Below are 16,471 nucleotides of genomic sequence, written 5' to 3'. Positions count from 1 at the left end.
GAGCCATCACTGGAAAACTAGTTTTTCCAGGTAATCAGCTGGTACGCTGGCTCCTGGTTCTGAAAACGATCACTGTCTGCCCGTATTTGTTCGTTCTCCGTCTCTAAGTCTGTGTTTGTTGTTCAGAGTTAGTAGATTGTTATGTATGTGATTGATTCACTTGTTTTTCCGAGTCTTTGTTGCAAGAGGGATCCGTGGTAGCGTCCACCTAGTCCGCCATCTTGGCCCCGCCTCTGCTAAATTACTTTTTTGATATTTTGTTGAATTCTATTGGCTAGAATTTTGTTGAGGATTTTTGAATCTAAGTTCATGAAGGACATAGGTCTGTAATTTTCTTTATTTGTGGTGTCTTTACCTGGTTTTGGTATCAGGGATATGCTGGCTTCATAGAATGAGTTTGGAAGTGTTCTGTCCTTTTCTATGCTCTGATACCGTTAGTAGTTATGGTGTTAACTCTTCTCTGAAAGTTTGGTAGAAGCCTGCACTGAAGCTGTGTGGGCCAGGGCTTTTTTGTTGTTGTTGTTGTTGAGAGTTTTTTGATTAACTTTTCAATCTCTTCTTTTGTTATGGGTCTATTTAGTTGTTCTACCTCTGTTTGTATTAGGTGGGTACTGAGTTTCTAGGAATTCATCCATTTCTTGTAGGTTTTCAAATTTGTTAGAGAACAATTTTTCATAGTAATTTGATATGATTCTTTTTACTTCAGTTAGGTCTGTTATGATATCACCCATCTCATTCCTTATTCACATTATTTATTTCCTTTCTTGTTTTTCTTTAGTCAGTCTGGCCAATGGTTTATCAATTTTTTTAATTTTTTCAAAGAACCAGCTTTTGGGCTTGTTAACTCTTTCAATTCTTTTTCTGTTCTCTAATTCATTTAATTCTGCTTTAATTTTTATTATTTGTTTTCTTCTGGTGCTGACAGTTTCTTTTGTTGCTCTGTTTCTATTTGTTCAAGTTGTAAGGACAGTTCCTTGGTTTTGGCCCTTTCTTCTTTTTGTATGCATGCATTTAGTGCTATAAATTGATCTCTGAGCACTGCTTTAGCTATGTCCCAAAGGTTCTGATAGGAAGTGTTTTCATTCTCATTGGACTCTATGAATTTCTTTATTCCCTCCTTAATGTCTTCTATAACCCAATCTTTTTTGAGCAGGGTATTGTTCAGTTTCCAAGTATTTGATTTCTTTTCCCTGCTTTTTCTGTTATTGATTTCTACTTTTATGGCCTTATGGTGTGAGAAGATGCTTTATAATATTTCAATGTTTTGGATTTTGCAAAGGCTTGATTTATGACCTAATATGTGGTCTATTCTAGAGAATATTCCATGTGTACTAGAAAAGAAACTATACTTTGCAGCTGTTGGGTGGAGTGTTGTGTATAAGTCTGTGAAGTCAAGTTGTTGATTGTGGCATTTAGATCTTCTGTGTCTTTATTGAGCTTCTTACTGGCTGTCCTGTCCTTCACTGAAAATGTGTTAAAGTCTTCTGCTATAATCATGGAGGTGTCTATCTCACTTTTCAATGCTGTTAGAGTTTGTTTTATGTATCTTGCAGCCCTGTCATTGGGTGCATAAATGTTTAATACGGTTATATCTTCCTGGTAAATTGTCCCTTTAATCATTATATATTGTCCATCTTTATCCTCTGTGGTGTATTTAACTTTAAAGTCTATTTTGTCAGAAATTAATATTGCCACTCCTGCTCTTTTTTGATTGTTGTTTACTTGATATATATTTTCCATCCTTTGAGTTTTAGTTTGTTTGTGTCTCTAAGTCTAAGGTGTGTCTCTTGTAGGGAGCATATAGCTGGATTGTGTTTTTTGTTTGTTTGTTTTTAATCCAATCTGGAACTCTTTGTCTCTTTATTGGTGCATTTAATCTACTTACATTCAGCATAATGATAGATAGGTATGAGTTTAGTGCTGTGATTTTGATGCTTTTTTTGTGTGTTGTTGGCAATTTCATTTTTCCACTTACTTTTTTTGTGCTGAGAAGTTTTTCTTTGTAAATTGCTTGTTCCTCTTTTTCATTGCAGTTGAATTTGTTTTTGCTGAGTCCTTATGCTTATCTTGGTTTTTATTTTGAAAAAAGGGATTGTTAGTCCTCTTTGTGGTTACCTTAATATTTACCCCTATTTTTCTAAGTATAAACCTAACTTATAACTCCCTATATCACCTCGATTTCCTCTCCATATGGAAGATCTCTGCCTCCTGTATTTAGTCCCTCTTTATTGATTATTGTCATCTTTTACATAATGACATCAATGATTCCCTGTTTTGAGTTTTTTTTAATTAATCTTATTTTATTTTTGTGATTCCCTATCTGAGTTGATATCAGGATGTTCTATTCTGTGTCCTTGTGTTGTGTTGCTATCTGATATTATTGATTTTCTGACCAAGGAATTTCCTTTAGTAATTCTTGTAGCTTTGGTTTCACTTTTGCAAATTCTCTAATCTGTGTTTATCTGTAAATGACTTAATTTTACCTTCATATTTGAGAGATAGTTTTGCTGGATATATGATTCTTGGCTGCCAGCTTTTGTCCTTCAATGCTCTATATATGTCTTCCCATTGCTTTCTTGCCTGCATGGTTTCTGCCGAGTAGTCCAAACTTATTCTTATTGATTCTTCTTTGTATGCAACTTTTTGTTTATCCCTGTCTGCTTTTAAAATTTTCTCTTTATCTTTGGTTTTGGCAAGTTTGATGATAATATGTCTTGGTGATTTTCTTTTGCGATCTACCTTGTATGGGGTTCAATGATCATCTTGGATAGATATCCTTTGATCTTTCATGATGGAGGGAAGTTTTCTGCCAAGAGATCTTCAACAATTCTCCCTGTATTTTCTGTTATCCCTCCCTATTCTGGAATTCCAATCACACACAAGTTATTCTTCTTGATAGAGTCCCACATGATTCTTAAGGCTTCTTCATTTTTTTAAACTCTTTTATCTGATTTTTCTTCAAATATATTGGTGCCAATTGCCTTATCCTCTGCTTTCCCAATTCTGCATTACAATTCCTCAATTCTGCTGCTCTGACTTCCTATTGAGTTGTCTAGTTCTGTAATTTTGTTAGTCTTTTGAATTTCTGAATGCTGTCTCTCTATGGATTCTTGCAGCTTATTAAATTTCTCTTTATGTTCTTAAATAATCTTTTTAATTTCTTCAGCTTCTTTGTGTGTTTCTTGGATTTTTCTGTACATTGCCTTATTTCATTTCCGATGTCATCCTTGATGTCTTGAAGCATTCTGTATATTAATCTTTTGTATTCTACATCTGGCAATTCCAGGAATATATCTTCATCTGGGAGAGATCTTGATTTGGGGATTTGTAGAAGCAGTCATGGTCTGCTTCTTTATGTGATTTGATACTGAATGGTGTCTCCAAGCCATCTATAACCTATTGAAATAATTTATTTTATATTTGCTCACTGAGTCTTATCTTCTCGTTTTGTTTTGTTTCAGTACCCAGATGGACTACTTGAGTGTGCTAACTTGATTGTTGGAGCCTTTGAAGAACTTATGTCCTGTTACCAAATGGTTAGAACTGTTACCAGGTATATGAGCCTAGAAGTCCATTCACTATTCTTGAATAAAATCAGTTCAGGTGTACTGATGGTCGGTCACTTAGTGTGTGGTGTAGGCTCTCACCTACTATCTTAGAGGAGTAGTGCTGATGTTTATATGCACCAGTTTCTGTTAGTGGCAGGGGTTCATACTCCTAGGAGGTCAGGGTTCTGACAGGCTTCCCCCAAGTGCCAGTGAGGAAGGAATGTCTCTGTTCTCTAGAGTGCTCTGGTGGGTGGGCTCTGCAGCTGTATCTTAGGCACCCAACGCTTGTACCTGTAAAGACTGGTAGGCACCACTATCCTCAGACCCCTTTTGCCGGTGGCTAGGTGGTGTGGATGGAGCCTCAGCTCTCAGTTACCTGCTGTGGGTCAGTGAGAGCTCTGTTTATTAGGTAGAGAGGTATCTGACCTCCAAAACCTTCCTCTCCACTGCTCAGCTGAAGCAATTACAGTCAGACCTGTAACAGAATTGCCTTTGCATTATAATAGCCACCTGGTTCCATGTAGGGGTGAAAGCCAAAGACTGTGGATCTCTTATGCCTGGACTGGAGCTGCTTCTGTTCTGATCTTCCAGTTTAGGGAAGTCAGGAAAGGATTTTTCCCCTGATTGTTAATTGCTGCTTTTCCCAGGCCAGGACAATGGGTTAGAAAAAAGCAGGGCACTTCTATCTCTGACCCAGGGAATTCAAATATTAATGAAGCTGGCTGGGGCAGGGAGGGGAGGGATCAGATAGATAAGACAGAGTAGTGCAGTAAAATAGACAAAGTGGCTTATTTTGTGTGGGGAGGGTTGAGATTCTGGGGGGTGTGTAGCCTCTGTGCACTGGCTGGGTCCCCCTCACCCTGAGATCGCCCCAGGGGGTTAGGGCTGCATCCTGTGCTTGCCTTGTCTCAGGAAGCCACCATCAGCTCTGCCGCACTCGTACAAAAGCACAACACCAAGGGATCAGGGCTGATGCACTGTGCTGGCTCTGGAACTGGTCACTGCTTCTGCACAATCTCTTCCTCTCCTGTCACTCAGGTCGATTCCTTAGTTCTGTGTTCGATGGTCAGGGTTCGTAGATTGTCATGAATGTAATCGATTCACTTATTTTCTCGGATCTTTGTTGCAAGAGGGTTCAGCAGAGGCTTCTGCCTAGTCAGCCATCTTGACCCCGTCCCTCCAATTATGTCCCAATTCAGAACATCAGAGTTCAGAAATATACAGACCCACAGTTTGAGAAAGATCAATTTATTAACAGGATAAATACAAAGAAAATAGATGTTATGAGAGTGTAAGAATAAAACTACAATAAATAAAAATATTGTGTCAGCCATTTGAGCATAATCTATCACCACCTCTGACCTCCACTCTAGTCAATTCAGTGATTTGTTAACATCATTATAAATACTTACTAATTTTAATTGCCTGGAAAGGAGTAAAATTTTGGGGGCATGGATAGTCTTTCAGTGGTGGGCATCTGGACTTTAACATCTGGTTTTTCAAAGAAATGTTGAACCTAAAAATAAAAAGAGAGTCTTTGGCCCTGCCCATTGTACAGAAACAGAGAAGCCATTGCACCATGGGCTGACATGATAATGATTGTAATTGAAGATATTTTCAGAGTTGTGAAGAAAGAGGAGCTGTAACAACTCTAAAAAGTTACCAAGTCCTTAATTATTCTGACAACTCCCACTGACACTCATAAATCAGTACTGTAAGTCAGAGGCTAAACTTTGCTTCAAATAAATTCCCAGTGAATCCAAGACCCCATCAGCCTCAATGCAATTAACTTGTTTCCAGATTAAAAATTTATATATATATATAGAGGTAGAATTCACATACACCTCCTCACTTAATCACTTATCCAACATTTTGCATTTATAATAGTAAAAAAAAAAAATCTATTATTCAACTATTTTATGCATCGTCAACACATCTGGCAGAAAAGAACACTGAGGTGTGAGGCAAAAGTAATGCTAGATGTGATGGTTAAGTTTACATGTCAGCTTGGCTGGGCCATGATTTTCAGTAGCTTGGCAGTTATGTAATGATGTGATTTGGCAGTGATGCAATTTGGCAGATATATATTGATGTAGTCATCCTCTATTTTGTGATCAGATGTGATCATCTTCCATTCTCGTGTAAATTTGATTTCACATAATGACCTGGTTTTTGTAACCTAACCATGTTGGTTAGTGAAGAGAGATTGTACAATAAAGTGCCATATTTAAAGTGTACAGTTTGTAAATTTTTGACATATGTGTACATATCATCACAATTACTACAGTAATCATATCCATCACACTCAAAAGTTTTCTCATAAGTTTTTACAATCTTTTCCATTCCAAACTCCCCCACACAATTCCCAAGAAAATAAAAATAATTTAGTTTGAATTTTATATAAATAAAATCATACAATTTTTTTTGTTTCACTTCTTTCGCTCAACATAATTATTTTGAGATTTATCAATGATGTCGTATACATCAATGGTTTATTTCTTTTCATTGCTGGTAGTTTTCCATTATGTGGCTATATCACAACACATTTTTATCCTTTTAACTGTTGATGAGCATTTAGGCTGTTTCCAGTTTTGAGCTACTACAAATATGGCTGTTATTAATATTCATGTTTGAGTATTGTATGAACATATACTTTCAATTCTCTTAGGTAAATATCTAGAATTAGAAGAGTTGGAACATGTGGTAGGTATATGACTGACTATTTAAGAACCTTCCAAAATATTTTTAAAAGTGGTTGCTCTATTTTATATTTTATATGTCTCCTTTATTTATATATATTTTTGGTTTATTTATTCATTTAGTTATTATTACACTTTAGATGAAAGTTTACAGAACAAACTAGCTTTCCATTAAACAGTACACACATTGTTTTGCGGCATTGGTTAACAACTCCACAAAATGTCAACACTCACTCCTCAACTCTGGGTGCCCTATTACCAGCTTTCCTGTTCCCTCCTGCCTTCTAGTTCTTGCCCCTGGTCTAGTGTGCCCTTTAGTCTTGATTTGTTTTATGAGCCTGGCCAGTCTTTGGCTGAATGGTGAACCTCAGGAGAGACTTTATTACTGACCTGAAAGGTATCTGGGAGCCATACTCTCAGGGTTTCTAAAGTCTCTGACAGGCCAGCAAGTCTGGTCTTTCTTTTTGAGTTAGAATTTTGTTCTACATTTTTTTCCAACTCTGCTTAGGACCCTCTATTGTGATCCCTGTCAGAGCCATCAGTGGCGGTAGCTGGGCACAATCTAGTTATACTGGACTCAGTCTGATAGAGGCTGTGGTAGATGTGGTCCGTTAGTTCTTTGGACTAATCTTTCCCTTGTATCTTTAGTTTTCTTCATTCCTCCCTGCTCCTGAAGGGGTGAGACCAGTGGAATATCCTAGATGGTTGCTCACAGGCTTTTAAGACCCCAGACGCTACTCACCAAAGTAGAATGTAGAACATTTTCTTTATGAAATATGTTATGCCAGTTGAGCTAGATTTTCCCCAAGACCATGGTCCGTCCTCACAGCCCTCAGCCCAGCAGTTCAGTCCCTCAGGGAGTTTGGATGTGTCTATGGAGCTTCCATCACCTTCCCTTGTACAGGTAGTTTTGCTTCCCCAGTACTGTGTACTGTGTTAGCCTTCACCAAAGTTACCTCTTATCTATTGTCTGTTTTCTGTCCCCTCCCTCCCCTCCCTTGTAACCATCAGAGATTATTTCTTTTTGTGTGTAAACCTTTTCATGAGTTTTTACAGTAATGTTCTCATACAATGTTTGTCCTTTTTTGATTGACTTACTTCACTCAGCATAATGTCCTCCAGATTCATCCATGTTATGAGAGGCTTCACAGATTCATCGTTTTCCTTTATGGTTGCATAATATTCCATTTTGTGTATGTACCACAGTTTGTTTATCCATTCATCTGTTGATGGTCATCTAGGTTGTTTTCATCTTTTTACAATTGTGAAAAATGCTGCAATGAACATGGGTGTTCACATGTCTATTTGTATGATAGCTCTTATTTCTCTAGGATATACTCGTAGGAGTGGGATTGTTGGATCATATGGTATTTCTATTTGTAACTTTCAAAGAAGCTCCATATCTTTTTCCAAAAAGGTTGTGTCATTTTGCATTCCCAACAGCAGTGCATAAGAGTTCCAATCTCTCCACACCTCTCCAACATTTGTTGATTCTGTTTTATTGATTCGTGCCAGTAATGCCGGCTTATGTGGTATGTCATTGTGGTTTTGATTTGCATTTCTGTGATGGCCAGAGATCATGAGCATTTCCAAATGTGTCTGCTGCCACTTGAGTGTCTTCTCTGGAGAGGTGTCTACTCATTTCCTTTGCCCATTTTTTAATTGGATTATTTGTCTTTTTTTGTTGTAAAAGTGTTGGATTTTCTTGTAGATTTTAGAGATTAGACTTCTGCCTGATTTGTAAAAACCAATTTTTTTTTTCCCAGTCTGTAGGTTCTCTTTTTACTTTTTCAGTGAAGTCTTTTGATGAGCATAAGTGTTTGATTTGTAGAAGATCCCAGTTATCTAGCTTATCTTCTGGAGTTTGTGTGTTGTTGGTTGTGGTTTGTATCTTGTTAATGCTCTGTATTAGGGCCTCTAGCACTGATCCTATTTTTACTTCTTTAAGCCTCATGGTTTTTCACTTTATATTTAAGTCTTTGATGCATTTCTAGTTAGTTTTTGTGTATGCTGTGGGGTATGAGTCCTGTTTCACTTTTTTTTTTTATTGTGCTTTAAGTGAAAGTTTACAAATCAAGTCACTCTCTCACACAAAAACTTATATACACCTTGCTGCATACTCCCAATTGCTCTCCCCCAATGAGACAACCTGCTCCCTCCCTTTACTCTCTCTTTTCATGTCCATTTCATCAGCTTCTAACTCCCTCTACCCTCTCATGTCCCCTCCAGGGAGGAGATGCCAACATAGTCTCAAGTGTCCATCTGATCCAAGAAGCTCACTCCTCACTAGCATCCCTCTCCAACCTATTGTCCAGTCCAACCCCTATCTGAAGAGTTGGCTTTGGGAATGGTTCCTGTCCTGGGCCAACAGAAGGTCTGGGGGCCATGACTACTGGGGTCCTTCTAGTCTCAGTCAGACCATTAAGTCTGGTCTTTTTATGAGAATTTGGAGTCTGCATCCCACTGCTCTCCTGCTCCCTCAGGGGCTATCTGTTGTGTTCCAGGTCAGGGCAGTCTTCGGTTGTAGCTGGGTACCATCTAGCTCTTCAGGTCTCAAGTAAATGTAGTCTCTGGCTTATGAAGCCCTTTCTGTCTCTTGGGCTCATAATTACCTTGTGTCCTTGGTGTTCTTCATTCTCCTTTGATCCAGGTGGGATGAGACCAATTGATGCATCTTAGATGGCCACTTCCTAGCATTTAAGACCCCAGACACCTTTCTCCAAGACGGGATGCAGAATGTTCCCTTAATAGATTTTATTATGCCAGTTGACTTAGATGTCCCCTGAAACCATGGTCCCCAAACCCCTGCCCTTGCTACGCTGGCCTTTCAAACATTCAGTTTATTCCGGAAACTTATCTGCTTTTGGTTTAGTCCAGTTGTGCTGACCTCACCTGTATTGTGTGTTATCTTTCCCGTCACCTAATGTAGTTCTTATCTACTATCTAATTAGTGAATACCTCTCTCCCCCCTCTCATAACCATCAAAGAATATTTTCTTCACTATTTAAACCATTTCTTGAGTTCTTATAATAGTGGTCTTATACAATATTTGTCCTTTTGCAACTGACTAATTTCACTCAGCATAATGCCTTCCAGATTCCTCCATGTTATGAAATGTTTCACAGATTCATCACTGTTCTTTATCAATAACATAGTATTCCATTGTGTGAATATATCATAATTTATTTATCCATTCATCCATTGATGGGTACCTTGGTTGCTTCCAGCTTTTTGCTTTGTAAACAATGCTGCAATAAACATGGGTGTGCATACATCTGTTCTTGTGAAGGCTCTTATTTCTCTAGGGTATATTCCGAGGAGTGGGATTTCTGGGTTGTATGGTAGTTCTATTTCTAACTGTTTAAGATAACGCCAGATAGATTTCCAAAGTGGTTGTACCATTTTACATTCCCACCAGCAGTGTATAAGAGTTCCAATCTCTCCGCAGCCTCTCCAGCATTTATTATTTTGTGTTTTTGGATTAATGCCAGCCTTGTTGGAGTGAGATGGAATCTCATCGTAGTTTTAATTTGCATTTCTCTAATGGCTAATGATCGAGGGCATTTTCTCATGTCTGTTAGCTGCCTGAATTTCTTCCTTAGTGAAGTTCATGTCCACATCCTTTGCCCACATTTTGATTGGGTTGTTTGTCTTTTTGTGGTTGAGTTTTAACAGAATCATATAGATTTTAGAGATCAGGCGCTGGTCGGAGATGTCATAGCTGAAATTTTTTTCCCAGTCCGTAGGTGGTCTTTTTACTCTTTTGGTGAAGTCTTTAGATGAGCATAGGTGTTTGATTTTTAGGAGCTCCCAGTTACCTGGTTTCTCTTCGCCATTTTTTTGTAATATTTTGTCTTCTGTTTATGCCTTGTATTAGGGCTCCTAATGTTGTCCCTATTTTTTCTTCCATGATCTTTATCGTTTTAGTCTTTATGTTTAGGTCTTTGATCCACTTGGAGTTAGTTTTTGTGCATGGTGTGAGGTATGGGTCCTGTTTCATTTTTTGGCAAATAGATATCCAGTTATGCCAGCACCATTTGTTAAAAAGACTGTCTTTTCCCCAATGAACTGACACTGGGCCTTTGTCAAATATCAGCTGCTCATATGTGGATGGATTTATATCTGGGTTCTCAATTCTGTTCCATTGGTCTATGTGCCTGTTTTTGTGCCAGTACCAGGCTGTTTTGACTACTGTGGCTGTATAATAAGTTCTAAAATCAGGTAGAGTGAGGCCTCCCACTTTCTTCTTCTTTTTCAGTAATGCTTTACTTATCTGAGGCTTCTTTTCCTTCCATATGAAGTTGGTGATTTGTTTCTCCATCACATTAAAAAATGTCATTGGAATTTGGATCGGAAGTGCATTGTATGTATAGATGGCTTTTGGTGAATAGACATTTTTGCTATGTTAAGTCTTCCTATACATGAGCAAGGAATGTTTTTCCACTTAAGTAGGTCCTTTTTAGTTTCTTGCGCTAGTACTTTGTTGTTTTCTTTGTATAGGTTTTTTATATCCTTCGTAAGATTTATTCCTAAGTATTTTATCTTCTTGGGGGCTACTGTGAATGGTATTGTTTTGGTGATTTCCTCTTTGATGTTCTTTTTGTTGATGTAGAGGAATCCAAGTGATTTTTGTATGTTTGACTTATAACCTGAGACTCTACCAAACTCTTCTATTAGTTTCAGTAGTTTTCTGGAGGATTCCTTAGGGTTTTCTGTGTATAAGGCCATATCATCTGCAAATAGAGATAATTTTACTTCTTCCTCGCCAATCCGGATGCCCTTTATTTCTTTGTCTAGCCTAATTGCTCTGGCTAGGACCTCTAGCACAATGTTGAATAAGAGCGGTGATCAAGGGCATCCTTGTCTGGTTCCCGTTCTCAAGGGAAATGCTTTCAGGTTCTCTCCATTTAGAGTGATGTTGGCTGTTAGCTTTGATGCCCTTTATTATGTTGAGGAATTTTCCTTCAATTCCTATTTTGCTGAGAGGTTTTATCATGAATGGGTGTTGAACTTTGTCAAATGCCTTTTCTGCATCAATTGATAAGATCATGTGGTTTTTGTCTTTTGTTTTATTTATATGGTGGATTACATTAATGGTTTTTCTACTGTTAAACCAACATTGCATACCTGGTATAAATCCTACTTGGTCGTGGTGGATTATTTTTTTGATATGTTGTTGAATTCTATTGGCTACAATTTTGTTGAGGATTTTTGCATCTACATTCATGAGGGATATAGGTCTGTAATTTTCTTTTTTTGTAATGTCTTTACCTGGTTTTGGTATCAGGGAGATGGTGGCTTCGTAGAATGAGTTTGGTAGTATTCCATCATTTTCTATGCTTTGAAATAACCTTTAGTAGTAGTGGTGTTAACTCTTCTCTGAAAGTTTGGTAGAACTCTGCAGTGAAGCCATCCGGGCCAGGGCTTTTTTCTGTTGGGAGTTTTTGGATTACCTTTTCAATCTCTTTTTTTGTTATGGGTCTATTTAGTTGTTCTACTTCTGATTGTGTTAGTTTAGGTAGGTAGTGTTTTTCTAGGAATTCATCCCTTTCTTCTAGGTTTGCAAATTTGTTAGAGTACAATTTTTCATAATAATCTGATATGATTCTTTTAATTTCAGTTAGGTCTGTTTTGATGTGGCCCATCTCATTTCTTAATTGGGTTATTTGTTTCCTTTCCTGTATTTCTTTAGTCGGTCTGGCCAATGGTTTATCAATTTTGTTAATTTTTTCAAAGAACCAGCTTTTGGCTTTGTTAATTCTTTCAATTCTTTTTCTGTTCTCTAATTCATTTAGTTCAGCTCTAATTTTTATCATTTGTTTTCTTCTGGTGCCTGATGGATTCTTTTGTTGCTCGCTTTTGATTTGTTCAAGTTGTAGGGACAGTTCTCTGATTTTGGCTCTTTCTTCTTTATGTATGTGTGCATTTATCGATATAAATTGGCCTGTGAGCACTGCTTTTGCTGTGTCCCAGAGGTTTTGATAGGAAGTGTTTTAATTCTTGTTGCATTCTATGAATTTCTTTTTGCCTCCTTAATGTCTTCCATAAACCAGTCTTTTTTGAACAGGGTATTGTTCAGTTTCCAAGTATTTGATTTCTTTTCACTGATTTTTCTGTTATTGATTTCACTTTTTTGGCCTTATGGTCTGAGGAGATGCTTTGTAATATTTCGATATTTTGGATTCTGCAAAGGTTTGTTTTATGATGTAATATGTGGTCTATTCCATAGAATGTTCCAAGTGCGCTAAGTATACTCTGCAGCTGTTAGGTGGAGTGTTCTGTATAAGTCAATGAGGTCAAGTTGGTTGATTGTAGCAATTAGATCTTCCATGTCTCTATTGAGCTTCTTACTGGAAGTCCTGTTCTTCTCGGAAACTGGTGTGTTGAAGTCTCCTACTATAATTGTGGAGGTGTCTATCTCACTTTTCAGTTCTGTTAAAGTTTGTTTTATGTATCTTGCAGCCCTGTCATTGGGTGCATAAATATTTAATATGGTTATATCTTCCTGGTCAATTGTCCCTTTAATCATTATGTAGTGTCCTTCTTTATCTTTTGTGGTGGATTTAAGTTTAAAGTCTATTTTGTCAGAAATTAATTTTGCTACTCCTGCTCTTTTTTGCTTGTTGTTTGCTAGATATATTTTTTTCCATCCTTTGAATTTTAGTTTGTTTGTGTCTCTAAGTCTAAGGTGTGTCTCTTGTAGGCAGCATATAGACGGATCGTGTTTCTTTAACCAGTCTGAGACTCTCTGTCTCTTTATTGGTGCATTTAGTCCATTTACATTCAACGTAATTATACATAAGTATTTTTTTATGTGTTTAGGGCTGTCATTTTGATGCCTTTTTGTGTGTGTTGTTGACAACTTCATTTTTCCACTTACTTTTTTGTGCCAAGATGTTTTTCTTTGTAAATTGTGTGTTCCTCATTTTCATAGTAGTTGAATTTATGTTTGCTGAGTCATTATGTTTTTCTTGGTTTTTATTTTGAGTTATGGAATTGTTATACCTCTTTGTGGTTACCTTAATATTTACCCCTATTTTTCTGAGTAAAAACCTAACTTGTATTGTCCTATATTGCCTTGTTTTCCTCTCCATATGGCAGCTTTATGCCTCCTGTATTTAGTCCCTCTTTTTGATTATTGTAACCTTTTAATATTGACTTCAATGATTCCCTGTTTTGAGCATTTTTTCATTTTAGAATTAATCTTAATTTGTTTTTATGATTTCCCCATTTGAGTTGATATCAGGATGTTCTGTGACCTTTTCTTGTACTGGTATCTGATATTATTGATTTTCTGACCAATTTCCTTTAGTATGTCTTGTAGCATTGGTTTGGTTTTTACAAATTCTCTAAGCTTCTGTTTATCTGTAAATGTTTTAATTTCACCTTCATATTTGAGAGAAAGTTTTGCTGGGTATATGATCCTTGGCTAGCAGTTTTTCTCCTTCAGTGCTCTATATATGTCATCCCATTGCCTTCTTGACTTCATGGTTTCTGCTGAGTAGTCTGAACTTATTCTTGTTGATTCTCCTTTGTAGGAGAGCTTTGTTTTATCCGTGCCTGCTTTCAAATTTTTCTCTTTATCTTTGGTTTTGGCAAGTTTGATGATAATATGTCTTGGTGATTTTCTTTTTGGATCAGTCTTATATGGGGTTCAATGAGCATCTTGGATAGATATCCTTTTGTCTTTGATGATGTCAGGGAAGTTTTCTGCCGGCAGATCTTCAACTATTCTCTCTGTATTTTGTGTTATCCCTCCCTGTTCTGAAACTCCAATCACACGCAAGTTATTCTTCTTGATAGAGTCCCACATGATTTTTAGGGTTTCTTCATTTTTTTTTAATTCTTTTGTCGGTTTTTTTTTTTTTTTTCCAGGTATATTTGTGTCAATTCCCTTATCCTCCAGGTCCCACACTCTGCATTCCAATTGCTCAATTCTGCTCCTCTGACTTCCTATTGAGTTGTCTAATTCTGTAATTTTAATCTTTTGGATTTCTTGAACGTTGTCTCTCTATGGATTCTTGCAACTTATTAATTTTTCCACTATGTTCTTGAATAATCTTTTTGAGTTCTTCAACTGCTTTATCAGTGTGTTCCTTGGCTCTTTCTGTAGATTGCCTTATTTCATTTCTGAGGTCATCCCTGACGTCTCGAAGCATTCTGTAAATTAGTTTTTTATATTCAGCATCTGGCAATTCCAGGATTGTATGTTCATTTGGGAAAGATTTTAATTCTTTAATTTGGGGAGTTGTAGAAGCAATCATGGTCTGCTTCTTTATGTGGTTTGATATCGACTGCTGTCTCCAAGCCATCTATAAGATACTGCAGTAATTTATTTTATGTTTGCTCACTGAGTCTTGTCTTGTTTTCTTTCAGTATATGTAGATGGGCTACTAGATTGCGCTGTCTTGATTGTTGTAGCCCTTGACTCACTTCTGTCCTATTACCAGCTGGTTTGGGCTGTTACCAGATATATAAGCCTAAGAGTCCATTCACTATTCTAGAGTATAATCTGATTTTGGGTCATGAATTGTGTGGTGCAGACTGTCACCTATCCACCTAGAGGAGTAGTGGTGATAGTTGTGTGCACCAAATTCTACTAGCAGTAGGGGGGTCACTCTCCAGGGGGGCAGGATGCTGACAGGCTTCCCCCAAGTGCCAGTGAGGTAGGTGTGTCTCTATTCCTAAAGCACTTTGGTGGATGGTCTCTGCAGCTGTACCTTAGGCACCCAATGCATGTACCTCTACAGATTGGTAGGTGTCACCATCCTCAGACCCCTAAGGCAGAAGGCTAGGTGGTCTGGGGGGAGCTTCAGCCTTCAGTTCCCTGTTGTGGGTCTGTGAGGGCTCTGTTTAATATGCATAGATATCAGACCTGGGAAACTTGTCTTTCCAGTAATCTGCTAAAACAATTACAGTCAGATCCCTATCAGAATTGCCTTTGCATTATAATAGCCACCTTGTTCCCTGTAGGGATGAAAGCTCAAGACTGTGGATCTCATATGCTTGGCTGATGCTGGTTCTGTATTTTTATTCCTATTTTGGGAAGTCAGTGAAGGATTTTTGGTCCTTGGATTTTTTGTAGCTACTTCTCTCTGGCCAGGAGAATGGGTTAGGAAAAGACCAAAAACAAAACAAAACAAAACAAAACCTGCAGAGCACTTCACTCTCTGGCTCAGGAAATACCGATGTTAATGAAGCTGCCTGGGAAGGGGAGGGGAGGGATCATACAGATAAGAGAGAGTAGCACACTGGAATATAGACAAAGTTACTTATTTCCTTGGAGATGACTATTTTATGAGATTCCCAAGGGGCTTGTAGCCTGTGTGTGTTGGCTGGGTCGAGATTGCCCCTAAGGGTTAGGCCTAGCATCCTGTGCTTGTGCTGTCTCAGAAGCTATGGTCAGTTCCTCCGCTCCCAGTCCAAAGCCCAGCACCAAGGTTCCCCAGCTGGGATGGTGCACTCCAGGCTCCAAAACCAGACGCTGCCTCCCAGTGACTTCTCCTCCTGTCAGCCTCATCGCTGCACTGCCTGCGTGCACTGGCTGGGCTTCCCCAAAGTCACTTCTGGGGGCTAGGGCTGCATCCTGTGTTTGTGCCATCTCAGGATGCCCTGCTCAGCTGCCCTGCGCCCAGCCCAAAGCCCGGCACCAAGGTTTTCTGATTGGGACAGTGGCTCCAGGCTCTGAAAACAGTCGTTGCTTCCCTGTCATTGCTCGTTTTCAGTCTCTGTCACTCAGGTCAACTGTTTAGATCTGTATTTGATGGTCAGGGTTCATAGATTGTCATGTATGTGATTAATTCACTTGTTTTTCGAGTCTTTGTTGTAAGAAGGATCCACGGTAGCGTCTACCCCCTGGAAATCCTGTTTCACTTTTTTGCAGACGGACATCCAGTATTGCCAGCACCATTTGTTAAAAAAAAAAACTGTCTTTTCCCATTTGATGGATTTTGGGCCCTTGTCAAAGATCGGTGACCAGAGGTGGATGGATTTACATCTGGGTTTTCAGTTCCATTCCGTTGGTCAATGTATCTGTCATTGTACTAATACCCAGCTGTTTTGACTACTGTAGCTGTATAGTAGGTTCTGAGGTCAGGTAGTGTGAGTCCTCCTACTTTATTCTTCTTCTTCAGTAGTGCTTTATTTTTCTGGGGCCTCTTCCATTTTAATATAAATTTAATGATAAGTTTTTCCATCTCTTTAAAGAGTGTTATTGGTATTTGG

The sequence above is a fragment of the Elephas maximus genome, chromosome 7 (genome assembly GCF_024166365.1).
Source record: "Elephas maximus indicus isolate mEleMax1 chromosome 7, mEleMax1 primary haplotype, whole genome shotgun sequence".
NCBI classification, from domain to species: domain Eukaryota; kingdom Metazoa; phylum Chordata; class Mammalia; order Proboscidea; family Elephantidae; genus Elephas; species Elephas maximus.
The sequence above is the reverse complement of the archived record's forward strand: the minus strand, read 5'-3'. Positions refer to the sequence as shown.